This window comes from Ambystoma mexicanum, chromosome 5q (genome assembly GCF_040938575.1).
Source record: "Ambystoma mexicanum isolate Mex_15411 chromosome 5q, UKY_AmexF1_1, whole genome shotgun sequence".
NCBI lineage: Eukaryota > Metazoa > Chordata > Amphibia > Caudata > Ambystomatidae > Ambystoma > Ambystoma mexicanum.
In genome coordinates this window covers 1,355,831,591-1,355,857,729 of record NC_090933.1, presented here as the reverse complement: position 1 = coordinate 1,355,857,729, position 26,139 = coordinate 1,355,831,591, and the positions used below count along the sequence as shown (strand labels likewise).

At 47.0% G+C, this 26,139-nt stretch overlaps 1 long non-coding RNA gene across 1 annotated transcript in view; it reads left to right on the top strand.

Annotated features, from left to right (window-relative positions):
• The first annotated feature begins 9,313 nt into the window (after positions 1–9,313).
• Positions 9,314–26,139, top strand: part of LOC138498721 (uncharacterized) — an 82,703-nt gene continuing 65,877 nt past the window's right edge. The window contains exon 1 of the long non-coding RNA XR_011278849.1: positions 9,314–9,528. This is a non-coding gene — a long non-coding RNA (uncharacterized lncRNA). The remainder of the gene's footprint in view (positions 9,529–26,139) is intronic.

Below are 26,139 nucleotides of genomic sequence, written 5' to 3'. Positions count from 1 at the left end.
AAGGGACCTTTTGAAATTCAGGAAGTTCTGGGGCCGTTAACGTATAAGGTGAAGCAGCCAGGTAGTAGACTGGCTTGTCAGACATATCATGTGAATTTACTGAAAAAGTGGATACCTCCAGTGCAAACCGTTGCTATGATTACTAGTGAAGCACCACCAGAAGAAAACTTCCCACAGATTAAGGAAAAGTTCGGGGTGGAAAGCTTAAACATTAACCCTGAATTGTCTATCCTACAAAAATCTGATCTGTCTTCCCTCTTACAAGAGTTCACGGAGATATTCTCATCCCTACCAGGAAGAACCAAACTAACTTGCCATCGTATAGATACTAAACCTGGATCTATAATAAGACTCCGACCATATCGAATACCTGAGTCTAAAGTAAACGCCATCAACCAGGAAGTACAGGAGATGTTAGATTTGGGTATCATCGAGCCATCACATAGTGATTGGAGTTCACCGGTAGTCTTGGTACCAAAGCCAGATGGCAGTGTAAGGTTCTGCATGGACTTCCGAAAACTGAACGAAATTTCTAAATTTGATGCTTATCCCATGCCACGCATAGAAGATTTACTGAACAATCTAGGGAAGGCCAGATTCTTAACCACTATTGATCTAACCAAAGGCTATTGGCAGATACCGTTATCACCAACAGATAAGGAGAAGACAGCCTTTGCTACACCTACCGGCCTATACCAGTTCACGGTGTTGCCCTTTGGGTTACATGGAGCACCTGCAACATTTCAAAGATTGATGAATTACCTCATAAAAGGTCATGAAAGTTATGTCGGGGCATATCTTGATGACATCATTATCTATAGTCACTCATGGCAAGAACATCTAGTACATCTGAGGAATATACTCTCGACTTTGAGACGAGCTGGATTACACATAAACCCTAAGAAGACACATATAGCAACATTTCATACTAAATATTTGGGATACTATGTGGGTCAGGGAATGATTAGACCCCAAGAAGAAAAAGTGAAGGCTATAAAGCAGTTGAAGTTCCCCGAAAGTCCAAAACAAGTACGGGCATTTCTAGGATTTGTGGGGTATTACAGACGGTTTATCCCGCATTTTTCTACTTTAGCCACTCCTCTAACAGATCTGTTGAAGAAACCCACGGTACCTAAGAAAATTTGGGAAACAGTTGAAGCCAGAAAAGCCTTTAATCTTCTAAAAGAGGCCCTCACCGAAAAAGCTGTCTTGCAATGTCCAGATTTTAAATCTCCATTTACTCTTCAGACGGATGCTTCAGGAACGGGACTCGGAGCAGTGCTTCTTCAGAATCAAGGCGGAGGGGAAAGGCCTATACTGTTCATCAGTAGGAAATTGTTACCACATGAGTTAAGTTACCCGACCATAGAGAAGGAGTGTCTGGCCGTCAAGTGGGCCATTGATGCACTTAGGTACTACCTGCTTGGTCGAGAGTTTACGCTGATTACAGATCACGCTCCCTTGGTCTGGTTAGCCCGTAATAAAGACTCAAACCAGAGGGTTCTAAGATGGTTTCTTTCCCTCCAGCCCTTCTCCTTTAATACTGTTCATAGACCTGGAAAGATGCTATCACAAGCTGATTATTTGTCCAGAGCAGAAACCCTTCCCGAACGTAAGGGTTTAGTAGAGGGGGTGTGACAGTGTCTTTAAATGTGGTAAACTCACGTATACAGTATTAACTATTGAACGTATAACCAGGAAGTCCTGTTTTAGTTGATCCATGTATGGACTTTCCTCTAATGGCCTGGCTGTCATCTTTTGTCACCTAGGAGACGGGGGCTCGAGCGGAAGAAGGAGAGAAGGACGGTTATGCCTGGGCATATTGAGGAGGAGGTTTTCTTAAAAAGAAGCAGCTGTTGGCTTCGGCCTGAAGTTTAGAAAAAATCGATACAAAGTTGCGCCGTTGCGCAGTTTGAGGAGTTTTTGTTGTTTGTGTGAGTTTCAACACAGAGATCGTAGTCGCTGACTTGGCCGAGAGGAGCGCCGCCCTGAACCAACGAAAACCGCCGTGTCCGGAGGGGAACAGCTGATCGCGGACGTAGCGGAAACGGGAAGCAGTAGACGCCGTTGTCCTGGAGAAGCCGTGCTGAACCAACTACGGGTCGTGTCCAGAAGGGAACGGCGGATCGCATATGTTCTTGTCCAGAGGGAAGCAGTAGGCGCCGTTGAGAAGGTGAACAAGTAAGATCAGAAAAATCGTATGGGAGAGCTGGCTACTAGTGACAGACCTCTAAAGAGGGATAGCATTATAGACTTCAGGGAACCGAAAATAAGGAAGCATCTTTATTTAATGGTCATCATTATGGAACCGAATGCCTGATAAGGACTACGATACGACGCTGTGTAGATAAACAGCGACCTGCAGAATTTCTTGAAGAACATAACTAGAAGAAGCGGAAGTGGGTGAGAGGTTGAATCCAACATCACTACGAATAGGAGCTAAGTAAGGGGGGAGTCTCAAAGGTATGCCTACCACTTCATATGAACCGAAATACCTAGTGAAGAGAAGTTGCAGAGACTTAGCGACGATGTGATAGGAACCGGGACTACCAATATTAGCCTCCGAATATATAAATTATCAGAAGTGTTAGAGGATAAGTTTGGACTAAGTGGGAAAAACAAACGTAGAAGGTTACTCTGAAGAAAAAAAGAATAGTAAAACTAACGTAAAGAAATCCAGGGATAAGTCACTGAACAGAGAAGAGAAAAGAGACAAGTTTTCAAAACTATGGTGAAAGGAGGGAAGTAACCTCGACCCAGAAAAGAAAGAGTCAACGTAGATTAAAGAGACAGACAACTTACCTTAAGCCGGAAGAGAAGTCCATATTGCTACAAAGCTGGCCAGATCCAACAGTGAAGACGTATCCTTTTCTTTTAAACTGCCTCTGAAAGAGAAGAGGAAAACATTGTTAATAAAGTTATTTGGGTTCTCGTTGAATTCCATAAAAAAACTATTTGTTGTCTCAGACCTTTATTTATACAACATTGAAGAGAGGACATCACAGTGTCCTTCAGTGAAGTCATGTTAACAGTTTTTGGCTTTTGCAAACTTATCTGGCATTTGTCAGGCACTGCTATTAGATGCCCTGGTACTTGCACCATTTTGCACCTGGTGCTGTTCATACAACTAAAGATAGCAGTGCCTACCATGGGCCTTTCCCATGCCTACACAAAACCCTAAACTATTGTCATAGTCTATGCTTGTTAGCATCATGACTAAACTACATGTTGCTATAAGTATCCCGTGTTTACCTCTTGGCTAGGTAATGCGTCTTCAAAGGGTCTCTCATATTGAAAGAGCCCATCAATGCAAAAGAAAGGAGTACTTGCAGGTCGTTAAGGGGCTGCAGACAGCTCCGTCCAGGACGCTGCTGAGGTTTCACATCAGGAAGGCAATCAGCCCGAGTCTCACAGCGTGTGCATAACTGCTTACGGCAGGACGGCATGTTCGCCCTTCATATTCATTTTTCTTTTTTGTAAATGGGGCCAAGCCAGACAGACTGGCAAACAAGCGAAACAATAAGCACACAATTAAGGAAAAACGTGGACAAAAACCGCGACAAGCAACCTGCTAATATTATAAGCGACTTTGGGCAAAAACAAGCCCAAAGTCACTTATAATAAGCGGACCTGGCAACACTGCGGCCGCTACAAAAGAAGAAAATATGAGAACTGCTTAAATGATGGATACGGGCACTCAAGGACAGGGGTGGAGCTACGCAGATCACTGGCCAATCCCAGGAACAGAAATGTAGGAGGGCGGGCCATGGGGCGGGCTATGACATTAGCTTTTCATTTCGGGCTGCATGCTGCATGCATGGCTGTAGCCATCGGGCGGGCTATGACATTAGCTTTTCATTTCGGGCTGCATGTATGGCTGTAGCCATCGGGCGGGCTATGACATTAGCTTTTCATTTCGGGCTGCATGCGTGGCTGTAGCCATCGGGCGGGCTATGACATTAGCTTTTCATTTCGGGCTGCATGCGTGGCTGTAGCCATCGGGCGGGCTATGACATTAGCTTTTCATTTCGGGCTGCATGCGTGGCTGTAGCCATCGGGCGGGCTATGACATTAGCTTTTCATTTCGGGCTGCATGCGTGGCTGTAGCCATCGGGCGGGCTATGACATTAGCTTTTCATTTCGGGCTGCATGCGTGGCTGTAGCCATCGGGCGGGCTATGACATTAGCTTTTCATTTCGGGCTGCATGCGTGGCTGTAGCCATCGGGCGGGCTATGACATTAGCTTTTCATTTCGGGCTTAATGCGTGGCTGTAGCCATCGGGCGGGCTATGACATTAGCTTTTCATTTCGGGCTGCATGCGTGGCTGTAGCCATCGGGCGGGCTATGACATTAGCTTTTCATTTCGGGCTGCATGCGTGGCTGTAGCCATCGGGCGGGCTATGACATTAGCTTTTCATTTCGGGCTGCATGCATGGCTGTAGCCATGGGGCGGGCTATGACATTAGCTTTTCATTTCGGGCTGCATGCATGGCTGTAGCCATCGGCGGGCTATGACATTAGCTTTTCATTTCGGGCTGCATGCATGGCTGTACCCATGGGGCGGGCTATGACATTAGCTTTTCATTTCGGGCTGCATGCATGGCTGTAGCCATCGGGCGGGCTATGACATTAGCTTTTCATTTCGGGCTGCATGCATGGCGGTAGCCATCGGGCGGGCTATGACATTAGCTTTTCATTTCGGGCTGCATGCATGGCTGTAGCCATGGGGCGGGCTATGACATTAGCTTAGCTTTTCATTTGGGGCTGCTTGCATGGCTGTAGCCATGGGGCGGGCTATGACATTAGCTTTTCATTTCAGGCTGCATGCGTGGCTGTAGCCATGGGGCGGGCTATGACATTAGCTTTTCATTTCGGGCTGCATGCGTGGCTGTAGCCATGGTTAGCTTTTCATTTCGGGCTGCATGTATGGCTGTAGCCATCAAGTGGGCGTGACTCCGAAGATTGCCGACCATTGCCTCCCACAAGCTACCATGGGAGGCAGGATAGCATACAACACCGGAGCAAGGACGATACAGAATATCCTAACTTACTAGCAGGAGGACGCACCGTTCTCTCACCTCCCTAGCAGATAACGAGTGCCTGTGGGAGCACTCACCAACCTCTACATACAAGTCAGGGACTCATAGGCCTCCAGCCCGACTCATGCGTCTGTGTGGCGTGCCAAACAAAGCAACATCTGTAAAGACTTTCTAGCACGCGGGCCATAGCACGGCACACGCACATGCACGCCCTCGCGCACGCACGCCCACACACACGCACGCACGCGCGCGCGCGGAGCTGGAAGGACGCCACCCCTCACTAGACCCTATTAGAGACTCACGTTTACCAGGCATCTGTCAGTCAGTAATATCTGTAGCACACACTAACCACAGCTATCAAAGCTTGCCAGCGGCTATCTCTGTGCTAGTTGTGCGGCATTCGCCATTTGTAAATGTTTCCAGAGAATCCAATAAAGATTTGAGTTTAATCTGCTTTGATATGTAAAGAGCTCACTCCCTTGTGTGAAGAGCAGGGGGGGCCCAAATTTAGGGAATACAACTCCCTAGTTCCCGGGCCTTTAGTGGGGATCCTTTACTGAACCCTCTGCTACCTCCTGCCAGCAGCCACCAACTCCCTGGGAGAGACTCCCCAAGTTCAGCGGTTAAATCTCGACATTGCAGAGCGACCCTTGCTCACCCCCCCCCCCCTAGCTAGCCTACATAACTGTCACTCACACCTCCATCTGTTGTGACACTGGCATGGACATCTCTGCCCCCTACTGTGACGTATGGGGCATTGCAGTGCTGACAGCCTGACCAATGAAAGGGCACTAATGTCACTCATAAACATGGAAGAAAAATAGAAGTAACCCTCTGCTCACCAGCAGGAGCTCCCCAAAGGCAAAAGATAGGAAGAAACACAGACTATAGGCTATTTGCCCCAGATGTATGTAGGGGGTGACGAAAGTCACAGCCTTTCACCCAGTAATCCGAGTAGGACATGAGGCAGCAAAGGTACCTGCAGCTTTATTCCTAGACAGCTGTACAGAAATGGGTCAGGACAACGACATAGCATCCCCTTCCCAAAAAAGAGGACCCTGGGGGTCTATAGAGTTGTAATAGACAGAAAATAGAAAACCCATTCTCTAATGGGTGCTCCCGTCCCCTACACACCTATTAATACTGTGGAGGAACCCTCAGTCAGATTTTACCGAGACTGAATCTCTTAACAGTCTCTTTTAATTTTTTCTGTGTATAGGGTTATACCCAATGGTGGTTGCACAGAAAAGCTCCTTCTGATCCTCTGAGGGCTGATCTACGCAGCACCATGCCAGACCTGTACAATGCTGCTTGCCCACACACGTGGCACACACCACCCCACTCCGCTTGCCTACACACGTGGCACACACCACCCCACTCTGCTTGCCTACACATGTGCACCACCCCACTGCACTTTCCTACACACGTGGTACACACCACCCCACTCCGCTTGCCTACACACGTGTTACACACCACCCCACTCCGCTTGCCTACAAATGTGGTACACACCACCCCACTTTCCTTGCCTACACACGTGGTACACACCACCCCACGCCACTTGCCTACACACATGGTACACACCACCCCACTCCGCTTGCCTACACACGTGGTGCACACCACCCCACTCCGCTTGCCTAGACACGTGGCACACACCACCCCACTCCGCTTGCCTATACATGTGGCACACACCACCCCACTCCGCTTGCCTACACACGTGGCACACACCACCCCACTCTGCTTGCCTACACACGTGCACCACCCCACTGCACTTTCCTACACACGTGGTACACACCACCCCACTCCGCTTGCCTGCAAATGTGGTACACACCACCCCACTCCGCTTGCCTACACACGTGGCACACACCACCCCACTTTGCTTGCCTACACACGTGGTACACACCACCCCACTCTGCTTGCCTACACATGTGGCACACATCACTCCACTCCGCTTGCCTACACACGTGGCACACACCACCCCACTCCACTTGCCTACACATGTGGCACACACCACCCCACTTTGCTTGCCTACACATGTGGCACACACCACCCCACTCTGCTTGCCTACACATGTGGCACACATCACTCCACTCCGCTTGCCTACACACGTGGCACACACCACCCCACTCCACTTGCCTACACATGTGGCACACACCACCCCACTTTGCTTGCCTACACATGTGGCACACACTACCCCACTCTGCTTGCCTACACATGTGGTACACACCACCCGACTCCGCTTTCCTACACACATGGTACACACCACCCCACTCTGCTTGCCTAGACACGTGGCACACACCACACCACCCCACTCCGCTTGCCTACAAATGTGGTACACACCACCCCACTTTGCTTGCCTACACACGTGGTACACACCACCCCACGCCACTTGCCTACACACATGGTACACACCACCCCACTCCGCTTGCCTACACACGTGGTGCACACCACCCCACTCCGCTTGCCTAGACACGTGGCACACACCACCCCACTCCGCTTGCCTACACACGTGGCACACACCACCCCACTCCGCTTGCCTAGACATGTGGCACACACCACCCCACTTTGCTTGCCTACACATGTGGCACACACCACCTCACTCCGCTTGCCTACACATGTGGCACACACTACCCCACTCCGCTTGCCTACACATGTGGCATACACCACCCCACTCCGCTTGCCTACACATGTGGCACACACCACCCCACTCCGCTTGCCTACACATGTGGCACACACCACCCCACCTTGCTTGCCTACACATGTGGCACACACCACCCCACTCCGCTTGCCTACACATGTGGCACACACCACCCCACTCCGCTTGCCTACACATGTGTTACACACCACCCCACTCCGCTTGCCTACAAATGTGGTACACACCACCCCACTCCGCTTGCCTACACACGTGGTACACACCACCCCATGCTGCTTGCCTACAAACATGGTACACACCACCCCACTCCGCTTGCCTACAAACGTGGTGCACACCACCCCACTCCGCTTGCCTACACACGTGGCACACACCACCACACTCCGCTTGCCTACAAACGTGGTGCACACCACCCCACTCCGCTTGCCTACACACGTGGCACACACCACCCCACTCCGCTTGCTTACACATGTGGCACACACCACCCCACTTCGCTTGCCTACACATGTGGCACACACCACCCCACCTTGCTTGCCTACACATGTGACACACACCACACCACTCTGCTTGCCTACACATGTGGCACACACCACCTCACTCTGCTTGCCTACACATGTGGCACGCACCACCCCACTCCGCTTGCCTACACACGTGGCACACACTACTCCACTAGCGGACCTTCCCTCATAGCGTAATGGTAGCTGATTCAGAAGTCTCTCTTCCCACGTGCCTCTCTGTTCAGGTTCCCAGGCCATTTTCCCAGTAGGTTTATGATGCATAACCTTGACCTGCGTGGAGCTGGGGCATAAGTTACCCAAGCGTTCCCAAGCCCCGACTGAGCCTGGTGTAAAACACACACTCCCTTATGAGCTCATGTGTGTGTGGCAACCAATCAGCACTCATTCTGGGCCATCTCCCTGACACCCGAAGAGGCTCATCGCACCCTCCAAAACCATGGCTGCGTCTTAGCTCAGCTCAGGGCTCATGCACGCCCAGCACCCTACTAGATACAACATGGACACTCTTTACATTGTCAAGATGGCAATGGAAATGTAAGCTGTAAGGGTAGGGATGGGGCCAATGGAGGGGTAGAGGGAAGGATATGGGGTAGAAAAGAAGGGGGTTACAGCGCGTCTCCCCCTGTAATGACAATGTGAATGTTAGAAGAAGTGAAGGACAGAAGTGAAAGACAGAAGAAGTAAAGGTATGAAGAGGTAAATGTGACAAGGTGAATCTATGGCAAAGCAACCACAGACGAAGTAGAGACATACATCCCCAAACAACTAGTTCACTCCTTTCTACTCCCATGCCTGTGTAAGGCACCTGCTCCCCGAATCCCTCTGATCTCTGCGTAGATTCATATTTCTGGGCAAAAGGCTTTGTTTTCACAATTTATAACCAATAAGCAAAGAGCAAGTTGAGTGGAGAATGCTAGTGGGAGCGTAGAGCTGCAACAGAAGATAAATGGAGTGCCCAAGAGGGGGCAAGAAAGCTAACAGCATTCATGGCCAGTCAGTCAGGCCTGCACATACAGGGATGAGGGAACTCTGGAGAGAAGGCCCAGAGCAGGCCAACCAGCCTTAGCAACCACTGGCAGTGGCATCACTGGGTGAAGTCACAATGCCCCCCCCACCTGCAGCTGGCCAAGTGCTAGGCTGAGGGATAAGCCACCTGCCCTTGGCCCAAGAAGGATAACATCGACGCCATGCCTTGGTATTACAGACGGAGGAGGAGACCAGTGGCTGTGGTAGTGCGCAGGAGAAGACCATCGACCATGGTGGTGCGGCACGGCAACTTCCGCATGAGGGTTTCCCGCTCCAGATTGGCACAACTCATGCGAGGTATCGAAGCCTTTCTAGACAGTAGCGTGGGGGTAGTGAGGCTGAGCATTAGACTTAACTTTAGAGGAGTGTTGATATTTAAAAAAAAATGATTCAATGTACTTCAAAATGATCAGACTTGAAAGGAATGTATTAGCTTCCTGAACAGCAAGGCTGGAGAAACAGCGCGAAATCACAGTTCTCAGGAATGGTAGTGCTGGTAGACTGGTTCTCAGGAATGGTAGTTCTGGTTCTCAGGAATGGTAGTTCTGGTTCTCAGGAATGGTAGTGCTGGTAGTTCTGGTTCGCAGGAATGGTAGTTCTGGTAGGTCTGGTTCTCAGGAATGGTAGTTCTGGTTCTCAGTAATGGTAGTTCTGGTAGTGCTGGTTCGCAGGAATGGTAGTTCTGGTAGATCTAGTTCTCAGGAATGGTAGTTCTGGTTCCCAGGAATGGTAGTTCTGGTTCTCAGGAATGGTAGTGCTGGTAGTTCTGGTTCGCAGGAATGGTAGTTCTGGTAGTGCTGGTTCTCAGGAATGGTAGTTCTGGTTCTCAGGAATGGTAGTTCTGGAGCCGTAAACTCCAGGTAGCGCAGGGCATCATTTGCAATCGGGCGGTGGGGTAAGTGGGGCTATTCTGCCCCATTTCTGTACCGTTCCAAGGTGTAGGCGTTCACATCTCTGCTTCGTGCTGCATCTTGGAAGAGCACCCAATTTTACGCCTGCTTGACACCTTTATGCAGGCGGAAAACCAATTTATGTCTATGGAATACTGCTTGCATTTACTCCTGGTAAATAGCAGGCGGTTTCCTCAGGGATCCATCATAAAACGAGGCCTGCAAAATGTCACTTGCCATCGGCATCGTTTTATTTTTTACAAAAAGGAGTATCAGTGTGAAGAGTAAAGGTCTTATCACGTTGATCTGCTCTTCAGAACCACACTGCGCTTTGTAAATGATGGCAATTCTCCACAGGGGACCCAACAGCACGCAGGTGGTAATGCTGGCAGTTGCACTTTTTTATGAACTGACCCTGACAGAGTTGTACAGTGCCATCCTCTAAGAAACTCCTCTAACCCTGTGTTAATAACTTACATTGATGTTTGCTTCTGGATCCCCCACTGCATAACTAATAGCTATATGCCCTTTTGGCAGGCAAATGCTGATGTGTTTTTGAAAAACCTAGCTTTGGTAGACTAATGCCCCAGGAATCTTGTTTTGGTAGACATATGGTCTAGGAACCAGGCTTTGGTAAACTAATGACATACAAGCCTACCTTTGGTAGACTGGGGTTTTAGGAACCTAGCTTTGGTAGAATAATGACTTAGGAACCTAGATTTAGTAGACAATGGGCCTAGGAAGCTAGCTTTGGTAGACTAACCCTATGATCTGAGCTTTGGTAGACTAATAACATAGTAACCTAGTTTAGGAAGATTAACACTCTAGGAAGCTAGCTTTAGTAGACAGAGACCATGGGAACCGAGCTTTGGTAGACTAAGGCCCTAAGAACTTTGATTTGGTAGACTTACCCTAGGAACTGTGCTTTTGTAGATAAAGGTTCTAGAAAACTAGCTTTGGTAGACAGAGACACTAGGAATTGAGCTTTGGTAGGCTAAGGCCATAGGGCCCTAGCTTTGGTAGACAAATCCTAGGTACTGAGCTTTGGTAGACTAATAACATAGGAACCTAACTTTGGAAGATCGAGGCTTTAGGAAGCTAGCTTTGGTAGACAAAGACCATGGGATCCGAGCTTTGGTAGACTAAGGCCCTAAGACCCTTGCTTTGGTAGACTTACCCTAGTGACTGTGCTTTTGTAGACTAAGGCCCTACAAACCTATCTTTAGTAGACAAAGGCCCTAGGACTCAAGCTTTGGTAGACTAAAGCCATACGAACCTACCTTTGGTAGACTAACCCTAGGAACTGAGCTTTTGTAGACTAATTACATAGGAACCTAGTTTTGGAAGACTAATGCTCTAGGACCCTAGAAAGCTAACTTTGGTAGACTAACCCTAGGAACTAAGCTTTGGTAGACTAATAACATAGGAACCTAGCTTTGGAAGACTAAGGCTCTAGGACCCTAGGAAGCTAATGTTGGTAGACTAACCCTAGGAACTGAGTTTTGGTAGACTAATAACCTAGGAACTTGGCTTCAGTAGACTAATGCCCTAGGAACTGTGCTTAGGTAGACTTAGGCCCTAGAAGCCTAGCTTTGGTAGACAAGACCCTAGAGACTGAGCTTTGGTAGACTAACCCTAGCTACAGAGCTTTGGTCGACTAGCAACATAGGAACCTTTGGAAGACTAGGACCTCATTACGAGTTTGGAGGTATTTCAGAGGTAAATCAGAGATACCAGAAAACATCTTTACAGTTAGCACAACTTGGTCCTGTGGATTAACCACTGGACCGCTTACCACGCTTAAGTGGTGGTAAGCAGTGTAAATCCCCATTTTATGGAGTCCATAGTGCTCCGCTGTTTTCTTTGCAGAATTCTCACTGGTGGAATTATGAGTGGGGATTCTGCTGATTCTTTGGAGCAAAAATTGAGCATTTTTCCTCCAGAATCATGCTGGAGGTACATACTCCACTTTTCCTCCATAAATCGGTGGAATTACCACTCGTAATTCCACTGGTGGTAATTGTGCTAAAACCAGTAATTTTTATGTTTCTGCATCTCTGCCTCTGGGTGGCACTGTCTAGAGGCCTGCAGGATGTCTTCTACCATTTTCAGAGAAGACCCTAAATCCTTATTTAAAATTTACTTTCACAAATTTGTATATGAGAAAACATAAACTTCAATGCCCATAATGCGCCTTGAGGCAGTTCTCATTCCCTGGTTATTTCTATGTACCAGTCTTGGAACCACAATCCCCAGATGCCCTAGAGATCAGTGCTACTTTCACTTTATCAGGAGCAGAGAGGGAGGAGGCAGATTACCTTCAGGTGTGGTGCTCCAGGTGCTGCTAATGAACCTCCTTCAGCACAGTGCAGGGCAGTATTTAAGCAGCTGCCTGCAGGAGCACAGGGCTTTTGCATTGAGTTCACGCCCAGCCCTTTGTGCCTTGAGCCTCGGAGTTCTGCTGTTACCTGTTGCTGAAAGAACTTGCTCCTGCTTCTGCTCCTGTTCCAGTACCCTGTGCTCCCTGCCTTGCAGCCGCCCTGCTACTCTGCCTACTCTCCCCTGGCTTTTGCCCTGCCCCTCTGTGCTTCCGCACTGCAGCCCTGCTCCCCTGCTTGCAGTCTTTGGTTGCCTGTCTGCATCCTTGCCAACCCTACGGATTTAGGTGGTAGGCTACTGCTTTTTATCCAGTCCTACCACCTACAGATTTTGGTGTCAGATTCTACTGCTATTTTCAGGCTCTTATGTTTGTTTATGTCTCCACCGGCTGCTGCCTTGGAACCCAGCACCAGGCCCAGGGCCCAGAGCCAGCAGCGGCAGAGTGAGTGTGAATTCAGCCCGTGCTAGGAGGCCCAATATTGTGAAAGCATTTCTGATGCTCGAGTCTGTAACTGCCAAGATGTCATCATTGCACTGTTGGGAATAGACTTTGCACAACATCGAACCCCTACCTGGCACACACAAAAGATTAACAGAAGAAATACCACAATGGGTACCAGTAGCTTAATTACAGTCCCAGGCCAGGTTGGTACCCATTTAAAAATGGTGTCGAACCAGTTGCTTGTCTGTACACTGCCGTCTTCCTTCATTCTTTCACCGAGGTTATGTACTGCAGCTATAACGTGTGATAATGTTCCATTGTCAGCGTCAGCAGAAGGCACGAACGTGCAAAATGCGCTCTCGATTTTTCAGCAAACACCGCCGTCCATTGCTGTGAGCAGGTCCAGCACATATCTGTTTTGCATGGTCATCAACCTCGGGGCTCTGAGTTGTACCTTGATGACGTTGAACCCTTCTTCAGTGTCATTTGCCAATTGGATCAGCTCCCAGTGGACAATTTACAGCCATTTGGCATTTGCTCGAGCCTGGATGCTTGGTATGAGTGATGCAAAAAATGTCTCTACTGAGTTGAAGAGCTTAAACCTGTCAGGTTTTTGTGCCAAATGTTCGGAAGAGTGAAAGTAAGCGTCCCCCACAAGGCATATAACACTCCCCAATGAGAGTCAATGATGGACACACCCCAGGAGGGAATGAGACCAAGACCAAGGGACTCATTACAAGTATTGCGGAATGGGTTAACGGGTGACGCTAATGGTGGCAGACCCGTTATACCCATTCCGCAATATTACGAGGTTCCCTCGCGGGACCCGATCTGGACGTCTGGTTTTACCAGACGTCCTTACCGGGTCCCGTGAGGGGACCAGGGAGCTAACAACGGGCCGGTCATAATCGGCCCGTTGTTAGCTCCCACGCCCATTCCCATTGAGCCCTATGGGGGCTCAAATGGGAATGGGGAAGGTCAGGGCCCGGGTTCCCTGAGGGAGGAATTATCGGGCCCTCCAAACTCAGAATGGCCCGGCAATTCCCATTCAGGGAACCCGGAAACGGTTTTGGAGGCAGCCATGCCCTTATCAAGGCCATGGCTACCTCCAAAGTAATAATGAGGCCCCAAGTGTGGTTGAGAGTAAAAGTCTTTTTATCTAAATCGATATAGGGCATGCAAAGGACTCTGCAAACTCTGAGAGTGCTCTGTCTGACAATAGCAAAGACAGTCATTTATATTACAAATACACGTCATGCATGAGCTAAGCTATAGGGGCCACATAGTCTCTGGGATTGGATGGCGGCGACTAGCTACTCTGTCGGCTGCAGGCACAGTGCTCCATGATTGGCGGGGATCCATGTGGTGGCATCACGGAGTGCTTGGGTCAGCCGGGCTCATCGGGGTGAGGTGCCAGGGCACAGGCTTTCCAAGGAGATTCACTACTTCAATACTAAAATTTGCCCTTGTGGCCACTCATACACATTCATCACACTCGTCTATGTCAAGTTGGTACGTAAAACCTTTAACACATCAATCTAGTACCAAGGAGGAGACACAGGAAAACAGTATGCAATACGAGGCTTCCTTTATACATCATCATAAAGTTGGGATTAACAAAGGATCCAATCTCACGGCCACGATTTAGGCTATCTTCATCATTCTATTTTGTTAGACGTAGTGAGTGATAGTTTTACGGTATGTTAGTACAAGGGTGAATAACTGTTTCTATGGCCCATTAAACTTAGGGTGAACTGAAATACCATTGGGTCGGAGGGGGCACATAGCTAATACCGCAAAAGGCGGTGGGAGTTGGGGTCATGTGGGTTGTAATTCTCCTTGGCCTGGCCAGGGCGGCACATAGTGATTTTTTTCTGGCATCTGGCGTCAGAGGCATGGGGGAAGGTAAACGCTTGGTGCGGGTCCAGCAGGAATTCGGGGAGGTGTAGCTGTACTGTTTCAACAACAGAATACCGGGGACTTACAATCCTCGGCGACCCTTGAGAGGAGGAGGGGGGTTAGATGTGCAGCTCTTGAGCAGGAGGGGGAGGTGGCCTTGTAACTTTTCGCGGGTCCCTGTTCACGGAACAGCATGAATGCTTATTACAGGGCATTGTGGCTGGGAGCTTGGGGGAATTATGTAAAGGGCACATTTTTATAATTCACATATACTCGTGTTTACTGTATCAATACAGTGAAAGGTTTTCATTAACATTACATCATATAACATTCATTACTCTGTTGCTTTGATCCCACGGGGGGAAAAATGTACACAAAACGTGAGGTAGAACCTGGTTGGTGGATGCATGGGTCTCAGTGACACATCACAACTTTAAACATGTGATTAGGATTTGTGACTCAAGGATCGGGGATACAACAAATTCATCTATCATTTCAACCACAGGGAATGTGGCTCAGAACTTCCAATAACTCAAAAAATATAACACTCTCAATCACACTATACACAAGCATTGTATATATTGCTCTTTTAATTGGTTTAAACTAGCAGCAAACATTGGTCAGAAAAAGGAGGGTTTGAGTGTCCATACACTTGACACCCTTACATGGAAATGTCCTGGGGTATGCAGGGGTCGTACCATTTTAACGCGAGCAACTGGCACTATGGGTTTTGAGCCTTTTAGCAAAAGGGTTAGCAGCATTGGATAAGGCTGGGAGACCCAGGGGTTTAACATTCATGTTTAACACTTCAGCTGGGGGAACAGGGTTGGGGGGTCATGAGCACCATTTATCATGGGTGTGGAGGGGTCTGTGCAGGGTTGAGGTATACTTGATAGGGATGACTTTGTTCTTTCCCAGACCCCAACTAAAAGTCAGGTCACTGCCAGGGCAATGATGTACTGCGGAAGGCAGGCCTCCAGATTAGGTGCGCACCCGGCCTTTTTACACATGAAAATCTTGCAAATACGACAGCTTTTTTATTTTCCTGTGTACATTTGCACATAGGTTTAGAGAGAGGGCAGTGCAAAGGTCAGGTTACTTGACAGAAACCAGAAGACTTCTTTTGATTTTTATCTGCCTGGATGTAATTGCAAGCCACCTCTGAAACAGAATGTATTTCTCTGAAGCCGGCTAGGTTTTTGTGATTTCAACATTTAAATATATACAGGAGAGATCAAATGGCCAGACCTTAGAGAAATAATAAAAGGTGTATTCTGTCACAATGCAGAAAGCTGCCGTACGGTAAGGATTTCCATACAGTTTGTGCATGCGTCGCTGGATGCCACATACATTTTACTCTCTTGCAAAGGAGAAAGGTCATTTTTACTCTCTTAAAATCACATTTACTCTCAAAGTTTAAAAACAGGGAGTAAAATACTCCCACCTCAAAATCTTATCTGGAGCACTGGCAGAAGGTAAATGATACAGTGTTTGTTCTGTTACTTTTTCGCATCTAGTTGTTCGTGAGAACGGGCCTTCAACGGATCTACCATGGGGAGGAGGCTGGGGGGGGACGTGCAGGGTTCGCTGTGCGCTGACGAGTGGGGGGTGAGGTGCAGCTTCTGCAGGCAGCCTGTTCCACAAAGCCTGGGTTCAGTATACTCAAAATGGAGTCTAAGTGTGTTACAAAATGGAGTCTACGTTATGCTACAAGGTGAGCCGTGCAGCCCCACGTGTTGATCCGCAGCCACCCTGCCTCCCGGGCCCAGGTGCATGTGGGCTGCTGACGAGTCATGAGCCCCACGAAGGGATGCAATGTGGGGGAGTGGGGTCCTAAAGACCTTTCCTCCCATACAAGAGTCTGTGGATATGTAATTCAATGCCCTTTTCTTTCTTGACACTCTGTCATGCAGCTGATCTTCCGACAATACATCGTATGTAGGGGGTTCTTAGGTTGTTGACTGGGTGCAGGAGACATCTTGGCTGGAACCCTCTCCCTTGGATTTGACTCTCAGGAATTACCATCGAGGCCAAATCCAGCGTGGTCAGTGCACAAGTACCTCTTCATGACGCTGGAAGGTGCAAGTATGTCTGTTTGCCGCATACCCAGTGTGTGTCCATTAAAGCCGTTGTTCCTTTCTTCATGTCAGGGAGGATGAGTGTCTTGTTGCAATGTTTGTTTACAACCATGGGCACCTTCCCTTCTCCGTGGAAACAAAGTTCATATAGAAGTTTGCGTTGGATCTTGATGGGGTATTAGGACCTTAGGTGTTCCTGATGCATGGGGTGTCAAGTAGCACACATAGCAACTCTCGTTAGTTGTTTGCTTAGCCATGGTGCTCATGTCAGCATATCATTTTTTTGATTACTCTGGGTAGCGTGGGTCTTCTACTGCATCTAGGCCAAGTCCATGATAGCATCATATCCCTTCCGCCCGCCCCCTTTTCCTTCTACTACTCCCCGCTAGATCATCGTGTAACTTCAGTAGCCTCTGGGAGTGAAGAGGGAAAATACCAGCAACCACCTTTGCGCTTTGTTCGTAACTTGGCTGCCAATACTGCGGGGTGGAACGAGTGTTTGGGGTAAGAGTGTGAGTCCCAAAATACATGTGGTTGCCGCTTGAGGTAGGGTCTAAGGCTGTATCTACATTAACATGTGGCAGCATTAATACATCAGGAGTTAGGCTGTCTTCATTATATGCACTGAAGTCATTCTCATCAGCATCAATTATTGAATATTCCATCAGTGGGACTCTAATAGTTATGTTTTTATGCAAGGTGGTATGGTTCGTGGAAACATTGTTGGCCCAAATTAGTTTCAACCCATCCCATACTAGGTGGGTTCCCTCTTGTACCAGTTTTACCCCCTTCCACCTTCTTTTATGTTTTCAAAAATAAAAGAAACTGCCCAGTACAGTCCTAAACATAGCAACATTGTCAAAAACACTACTGCTGTAAAGCACAAGCAAGACTCGTATGAGTAGGCTCTAGCTGCACTAATATTTCCCCTACTGTTAACTACAGTCGCAGCGTTGTCATTGAGGGCCCTTGTTTCTGCCATCTCTTTACCTACAGAGTGAGATATAAGGGGTTAAAGTACACATTCATTTACATCAAAACATTTTCATATTTTCTTGAGAGAAAGAGATAGTGAAGCACTGAGAGGGTGACGGTATTAGTGAGATGGATAGGGAGAAAGAGAGTGAGAGAGATGGTCATACATGCACATCAAGCTAGTGAGTAAACATTTCTATGGCATCCTTTTATCACTTATTTACAGTACTTTATAATTCTTTACATTTATATATATTGCAGGGTTTTTCTCATTCATGTCCCTTTTCATTGCATCACTTCCCTTAGGATACAGCAATTTCCGGTTCATTTTGCTGTCCCACCTCTGAAGTTATGCTGTTATGTGCCCTTCTCACATCAGAGAGGTCTATCCAATATTTCAGGCCTTCACTTTCACTTTTGATGGGGTGCAGTATGCCACTTCATAAGGGCCATGAAATCTTGGAGAATTCCATCTCTTTACATAACTTCGGATATATACCCATTCGCCAGGCATTAATTGAGTGTTAGGGCTGTCTGCCTCAGTGGTATTTGTATAAGTTTCATTTTCCTGGGTGAAGGGTGCAACCTGTGCTTCTTACTGCACGTGTGAGTTGTGCCGGGTAATCTTTTTGAACTCCAAATCCAATACTGTGGCTGTTCTATATGCATCCGATGCTCTACTAATCGTAGATATTGGCGTTTGCATGCACCTCCCTGTTACCATCTCGTGTGGGGACAAGTGGAGGTCTTTACTTGGCTGGGTGCTTAATTGAAACAATGCCAGGGGTAGGCAATACACCCAATTTTTCTTAAGGGTGTGACACAATTTTGAAAGCCTCCCTTTAAGGAGGTCGTTGTTTTTTTCGACAACGCTGTTTCTTTGTGGGTGATGAATGGAGCATAACTTGTGTTTTATTCTTAGCAGGGATGTCACTTCCTTAAATAGGTTGTTTACAAAGTGGGTCCTGTTGTTGGAGCGTATGACATCACAGATGCCTATCATGGGAAAACCTTTCTTACCAAAAACATCACTGCACATTTCACATCTGGCTGGGCGCAGGGTCCTGCTTCCACCCAGCGTGAAAAGGAGCAGACCACCACAATAAGATATCTTGCTCCTTTGCATCTCTCCCCCATGTCTGCATAATCGATATGCAGTTCACGGAAGGGTCCGATAGGGCGGGGCAATGTTTCTCACAAAGTTCTCAATGTCAGTCCAGAGTTGTGTCTACATGTTATACACTCTATTGTCATTTTTGCAATATGTACCTGCAGCTTTGGCACTAACCAATCTTCTTGTATGTCAGCTGCTATGTGTTGTTTTGCGGTTTGTGCTGGGAAGTGCAACTGCTGTAAGGCAATCTGTAATAGCTCCAAGGGCATTACCACCTTTTCTGTGCTCTCTTGGTGCCACAGGATGTCCGTCGCAGATTGTGTGCACCTTTTTTTAAACCACATTTCTTCTTCTTCTATTGGGGCTCTTTTTTGCAAATCTATTATTTGTGAAACTGGCATTGAGTTATATCCCATCTCTTTCTCCTCCTGTACATTTCCTTTTAATATGTATTCTGCTAGTTGGTGCGTTTGAAAATATGCTGCATGTTTCACATCTGCCGCCGCGTTTCCCAATGATATGACATCATTGTTATTAGTGTGGGCTTGTCACTTCACTATGGCCACTATGGAGGGTTCTGTTAGTGCTTCTATGATTTCTTTTAGGAGTTCTGCATGCTGCACTGGGGATCCATCTGCCCTCCTGAAGCCTCTCCTTCCCCACCTTGACAACCCACCGGGTACCGTTGTTGTCATGTATGCCGAATCAGAATATATTGTCTCCACACACCCTTTTGTCGCGTGTAATGCTTCAATTAATGCTACAAGTTCTGCTGCTTGTGCTGAAAAATGCATTGGTAACCATTTCTGTACGATCGTCTCATGCTCCCCATCCTCCAATCTCACAACTGCTGCTCTGACATGTTTCTCCCCTGTCTCTGGACAGACCAAAGCTGATCCGTCCACAAAATACACCTCACATTCCTCTAGTGCGTTCTCATTTGCTTTGGGAATGTCGTCACCCTCCCCCTCGTATCTGGCACAATCATGATTCTGCATGTCCTCCACTGCGCTTGGATCTGATATGAATGTGGCTGGGTTTACCGTTTTGCAGCGCACTATGTGACTGTTGGAGCTAGAAAGTATAATCTCGTATGCTGTTGCCCTTTGCGTGTTGAGTGTGGACTTTGATCTCTCGAGAATTGTGAATAAAGAGTGCTCAGCAAACAACATTACCGAGCATCCTATCATAATGGTGGCGCTTTTTTGGATTGCAATGGTGGCCGCTGTGAGCCTGTTTGCACGCAAAGTGACCTTGCATTACAGCGTCTAGTGTGCCGCTGTAGTAGGCCAGAGGTTTGTGCCCTAGGGAAGTTTTTTGTGTCAGGACTGCTGTCATAAGTGTTCCATCAAAGTGTGAGAACAGGTAAAATTCCTGTTCATAATCTGGGGAAGCTAGAACTGGGGCGGTGGAAATTAGCTCTTTTAATGTGTTAAAATAAAGGCCATGTGTATGCTGTGTAGTCTAATATCCATGCTCAGCAATAATTGCATATGCCTAGAAACTTCTGCATGTCTTTTACTGTGTGCGGCCTAATAGTCGCACGCACTGCTGCTGCTCTGTCTGGGAGTATTGGTTTGCCATCTTTGGATATCAATTGTACAAGATATAGTTATTCTGTTAAGCAATACTGCAACTTCTCTCTATCTACCTTGTACCCCTTTTGTGCCAATAGATTTAGCAATGTGATTGAGTCTGATCTGCATTGTTCCTCACTTTCACCACAAGTTAGAAGATTGTCTACCTATTGTATTATTGTGCTTTTGACATCAATGTTGCCAAGATCTTCATCAAGTATTCTGTTAAAAATGCTTGGGCTCTCCCAATATCCCTGGGGTAGCCTGCAATGCTCATATGCCTTTCCCCCCAGGGTAAAGGCAGTCAAGTTTTGTGAGCTTGGATCCTACCGAGAAAAATGCATTTTTCAAGTCTACCAATGTGAAACATGTGGCGCATTTTGGAATACTGCACAGAATGGATGCAGGATTTGGCACCAGGGGAAACTCCTTCTGTATGACATCATTAAGTGGGTGTAAGTCCTGTATCATCCTCCAAGCTCCACCCTTTGCTTTTTTAATCAGATAAATGGCCATATTACAAGGCAAATTTGATGGCATAATAATATCCTGCTGCAATAAGGCTTGAGTTGTGGGATGCATCTACTAGGCCAGCATAACCCCCTACCTCACCAAACTACATCTCAGCAGTCACCAGCAGAATGGCTGCGCTGGCTCTAATGAGCATGATTGCCTTGCCTTAAAACTGTGTTTTGCAGTCACCCAAAATAAAGCCTGCACTGTCTCACCAGACACATGTGGGGCTAGAGAAAACACAGAACGCCATAAGAATTGCTGGCAGTAATTTCTTCATTTGCACCAGAGAAAAGAGGTCAGGGGCAGCGCTGCTAAGCTGCCAACTCAGAATTTCCCATTGAAAAAGAAAGCGTTCTGCTTTTAAAACTGACTGCGCACTGATGCCCTGTCCATCCTTTCAACTCTACACAATTTGGTTCCAGTAAGGCCCAGCTATGTTCATCCACATTCAGGGTGTGCTGCAGCAAAAGGCAAGATCCGCGAAATAGCAAAGAACTGTACTCCACAACGTGCGGCGAGTGTTTTACTATTTTGCAAATAAATATCACAAGCAAACTCTTCCAAAAATCCCTCTCACTCCAAGCTCATGTCAGTTTCAAAGGATCTTTTATTTGAACAGATGCCTGTTCATTAGAAACATGATTAGGGATTTGGAAAGGTTTAGAAAATGGATTCGAGGAAGGCTGCATTTATAAAGTGACATTCAAGGATAATTAAGCACGTGCAAAAGTGTGCTTTTACAAACAAGACAATGTAGGTTTAAAAGTGAAATGGTGAATTAAGGCCCTGTCCTTGTATAGAAATGTGATGGGGGTTTATTTTAAAAAATGTATAGGATATTTAATTCCAACAGACTTGCTTTCTGGTTCAGGAAAGAAAAATAAATAAATAATCTGTGAGGCCAGAAGAACAGGTTCTTTGTTTGCAGGCCCTGGCTTCAAAGGACATGACTTCCTCGGTACAGGATCTACCACCCCCAAAGTGTACCTGCATCTTGGGAATATGAATAGGCAGGGGTGGAGGATCTTGCACCCTCGTCAGAAAAAGCGGCAGTGTTCCAGCCTGGGACAAAGGATTTCCAGGACACAGAGTTGCGACTTTCTGGTGGCACCTCCCCTCAACTCAAACTGAAGAGCTTCAAAGAAATCGTCATGACAACCTCTGTGCCAGTGGGCCAGAGGAAGACATTTGGCTTGGAGGGTTGGAAGACTGCCCCTCTTTGGGGATAAAGCAGGCCCATTTGGTTCTAAAGACATTTCTTCTTAAAACTGTTATTTCTGTAACCTGAAAACTAGACAATATTGGCCTTTCTGACTGGTTATGGACGCAAATGCTGGATAAATGACATTTCTGGGAAAAGTACAAAGGACCCGGTTATGAAAGTTGGATGTAAATATGACCCACATTAATCTGCTTCAGTGCACCTAGTTGTAGAGTTTTAGGGGACACGGTTCCACCTAAAAATTGCGAAAGATTATTAGAAGGACTAAATGACACTGTACAAACTTGGGAATTGGAATGACAGGATGTGTGTACAATGAGGCATTTGCCTATGTGAGTTGCAAAAGCGCCACAACTGTAAACATTTGCAATTTATGTCAAATGATTTTTGGCAAAATTAAATGTGAGAGGGCCATATGCATTGTAGGCACACACCATAAAACTGATGTCATGTCTCTGAAATCCAACCGGCTGACAGGAAGGCGGTGTCAGCGTCCCCTGAACAATCCAGTTGTTAGAGGCATGTCCAGCCAAAGCCCGCCCCATAGTATAATCCTGTGATGTCATCCTCCTTATAAAAGGTAGAGGCTCAGAGAGACTGACTGACTCTTCTGATTTCCAGCTTTTGCATATCCAGCGATCCAGACATTTCATACTCACCCTGCAGATTCCAGATTCCACTGCCAGGAAAGACATAGCTGATCCAGACCCTCCTATCCAGGCAGAACCACTCTTCAGAATTAAACCCCACCACAATCCCCTAATTCAGGGAGAAAGGGGAAAGGTTGCTGAATCCTAGTTGGGATTATCCAGCGCTACCTGCTTGCCCTGCTAACTGCTTTATCCAGCTGATGTGCCGCTGTACTGAGACCAGACCCTTGTCCCGCTGTTCAGGTACCCGGTTGGCGGTTACATATTCAAGTGTTTATTGTATCACCCCATCTCATCGCAAAATGTAGCATATCCCATTCTGATACTTTGCCATTTGTTCAAACACTATAAGTAATCCTGAAAGTACACTAGTAACTGTTTAAAATTACCAGAACCCTCTGTGTATCCTGTTCCTTGATTTCCAAGTGTTAGCGTCATTTTTCCCCATCCTTATAGTCCATTGCATAAATCTCCTTAGCAATATTTGGCATAGCTAATGAATTCCCCCATAAGGGAATGTGTGGTTTGAGGGTGGCCAAGACTGCAGCTTGAGCTTTCCCACAGGCAATGTTCCTCCTCTTGATAATCTAGTTGCGAAATGTAGTTGTGATGACACTTGTCCTTTCCTTTCCAATCTGATTTTCCCTGTCAACTGCTTTCACTTTAACAAACCGAATTTCTTTTCCCGTTGAGAATCTCATACTGTCATTCATTTAGAGTTCCCCTTTCACTTACTTATTATTCCTGTGATGTGTATTTGTCCCTTAGCATAAAAACTGCATTCCGATTTAGCCTGTTGAACCCGGTTTTCAAACTGTTTTGACAGTTAAACCTGTGAACATAAGAAAATGCAATTTTTCTATGTCTGTCTTGGCTGCAGTGGGTGTTGAATTCCCAAGTCGATTTTGTGAATGGTATGCCTGTTGTTAGGACATTGCTTTGTAGTTTGCTCGTGTTCTTACATCTCTGATCCAGTCATACTCATTGCTACCTCATTTATTCAACCACACATGTAAAACAAATGTTTAGTAATTCTGAGAGGGGGAGGGTTGGATTTTAATTCTGTTTGCTGCCCAGTATTCCTGACTCCTTGCTACTCCTTTCTATCCACTCAAAATTCAGTTAATAGGAGTTTTAGGGAGTCTTGCAGGGGGAAATATTAACTGTGGTGCTATCAGAATACACCACCTGAAAAAGTAACCTTACCTGTATTCAATTGTGCATTATATATCTCATGTAACAAGGCCAAACTAAGTGTGTTCTATCATTTTAGTGTAATTATCACCACACTGGTGATTGCTGTCCTATATTAAATTGTGTGATTTCTTTGGTATTTTAAAATAAATAAATATTGTATTACCACCCACCGGCCTGGTTCATGGTCCATTGTGGCCCGGGGTATTTGTAAAAGGGGGTGTGAGACGGGTTGGGTGCCATCTCAATCTGAATTCTTAGTAGATAAAGCAAAAGTGTTTTCATTGTACGCTGCAGCCTAGACCAGTATCAAGAGTCCTGGTCTGGTGTGTGACGCGACGCCCCAAGAATCCTTAACAGTATGGTCTTTTATCCACTCTTCCGGGTCTCTTGAAAGGCAGTATTGTTTCATTCGGGGTAGCACCACAACAGGCTGGAGTTTTATTTTAAAAGGTGTCACTTCTTGCAAGAGCCCTACATCATGGCGATTAGTTGCCCATATTGGCGGGCACCTGTTGCATGTCTTCAATAAAAAGATTTGGGGTTTCACTGACAATGGCCATGAGGGGATTTGTTACTTGTCTGTGTTGAATCATTATGTCGCAGGGCATGCACATTTCCATTATTATCTCACAATCATTGTCTTTGTCAGTGAATAGCTCCTCATCAGTAAAATCGTGCGGCGCTATATTGGGGTCTATGCATAGGTCTGTTCACCACTCGCATCCATGCGTGTGCAACCCTATCACCGCTCTTCGTTGAGCTGATGCTTGTACACCATGCAAATCTAAGGACAATATAGACCCAGGTACCACCTTGGGGGCCGCCACGGGGCAGAAGACAAAGTCGGATGGTACTCTCCATTCTTGTTGTCGGGCACTACTCTTGAAAAAGCCTGTATTCCATACACAAACGTGTCTGCATCAACAGGCACGCCACGGACAGCTATTTCATTTGCTATTGTGTTCATCAATAGCATCGCTCTGAGGGGACATATTCCCGGGGTTGAACACACTATGCCTCTTTCAGTAAAGGAGATTGTCATGTTGAGCTTGCTAAGAAGGTCCCTTCCTTATTGGCGAGTCTTCATGGTACAGTAGGGGTGCTTGCATTTTTTTGTTTGTTTATTATTTATAATGCGCATCATACCGGGGGCGTAACAGGGCGCAGCAGTTACAGTTATATGCGAAGCTTAGTCCACTGTGATGTCCAAATCTTTAGTGTATGGAACCGTGACTACAGCCCCAGAAAAAGCTTGCATTTCCAACTTCCGGTCTGACAGAAGAAACTGACCCTCCATTAAACCCGGTTTTTCCACCCCCGAGTCCACCATAAAGAGGAACTGTATATTTCCTATTTCCACCCCACCAGTGGTTCCTCGTCTGGATGTAGGGTAGTTGATAGGATTGGACACGCAAGTGCTCTCCTAATCTGGATGTGTGTTTGTCCCTGCATAAGAAAAAACATTTTCCCCAATCATGGCCTTTCCTCTGAATGATGCCGGCACGCCATTAGCAGTGGTGACAAAAGGGTTGCAATGTGTGCTTATCATTTGGTGCTGTCGTGTTAATCGCTGCTGTGTCCCTTGTGGCGGTGCTCTCTGCTCTTGTATATGGCGAGAATCAACCTGTTCCTCTTGCCTGTATCCACCCATAGGTAATCCATAGGGGCTACCAGGTTGGGGCTGACCATACTGTGCTCATTGTTCACCACTAGTGCATTTGGATAGTATGCCATGGGACGGGTGCGGCATTCCCTCGCAAAGTGGCCCCATCTACCAGATGACCAACATACTCCTTGTCCCCTCCCGGGGTCCCTGTGCTCCATAACCTCCTCTCTTTCCTTGGTACCCACCTCGTCCTCTTCCAGGTCTTCCTTGCCATTGGGGCCCTCCATACTGCTCCTCGCCGGCCCATTGCTCTTGTCCGTTTGCTGCCCAACTGGCTGCTATTCTTGCTTGTATTACTACTGG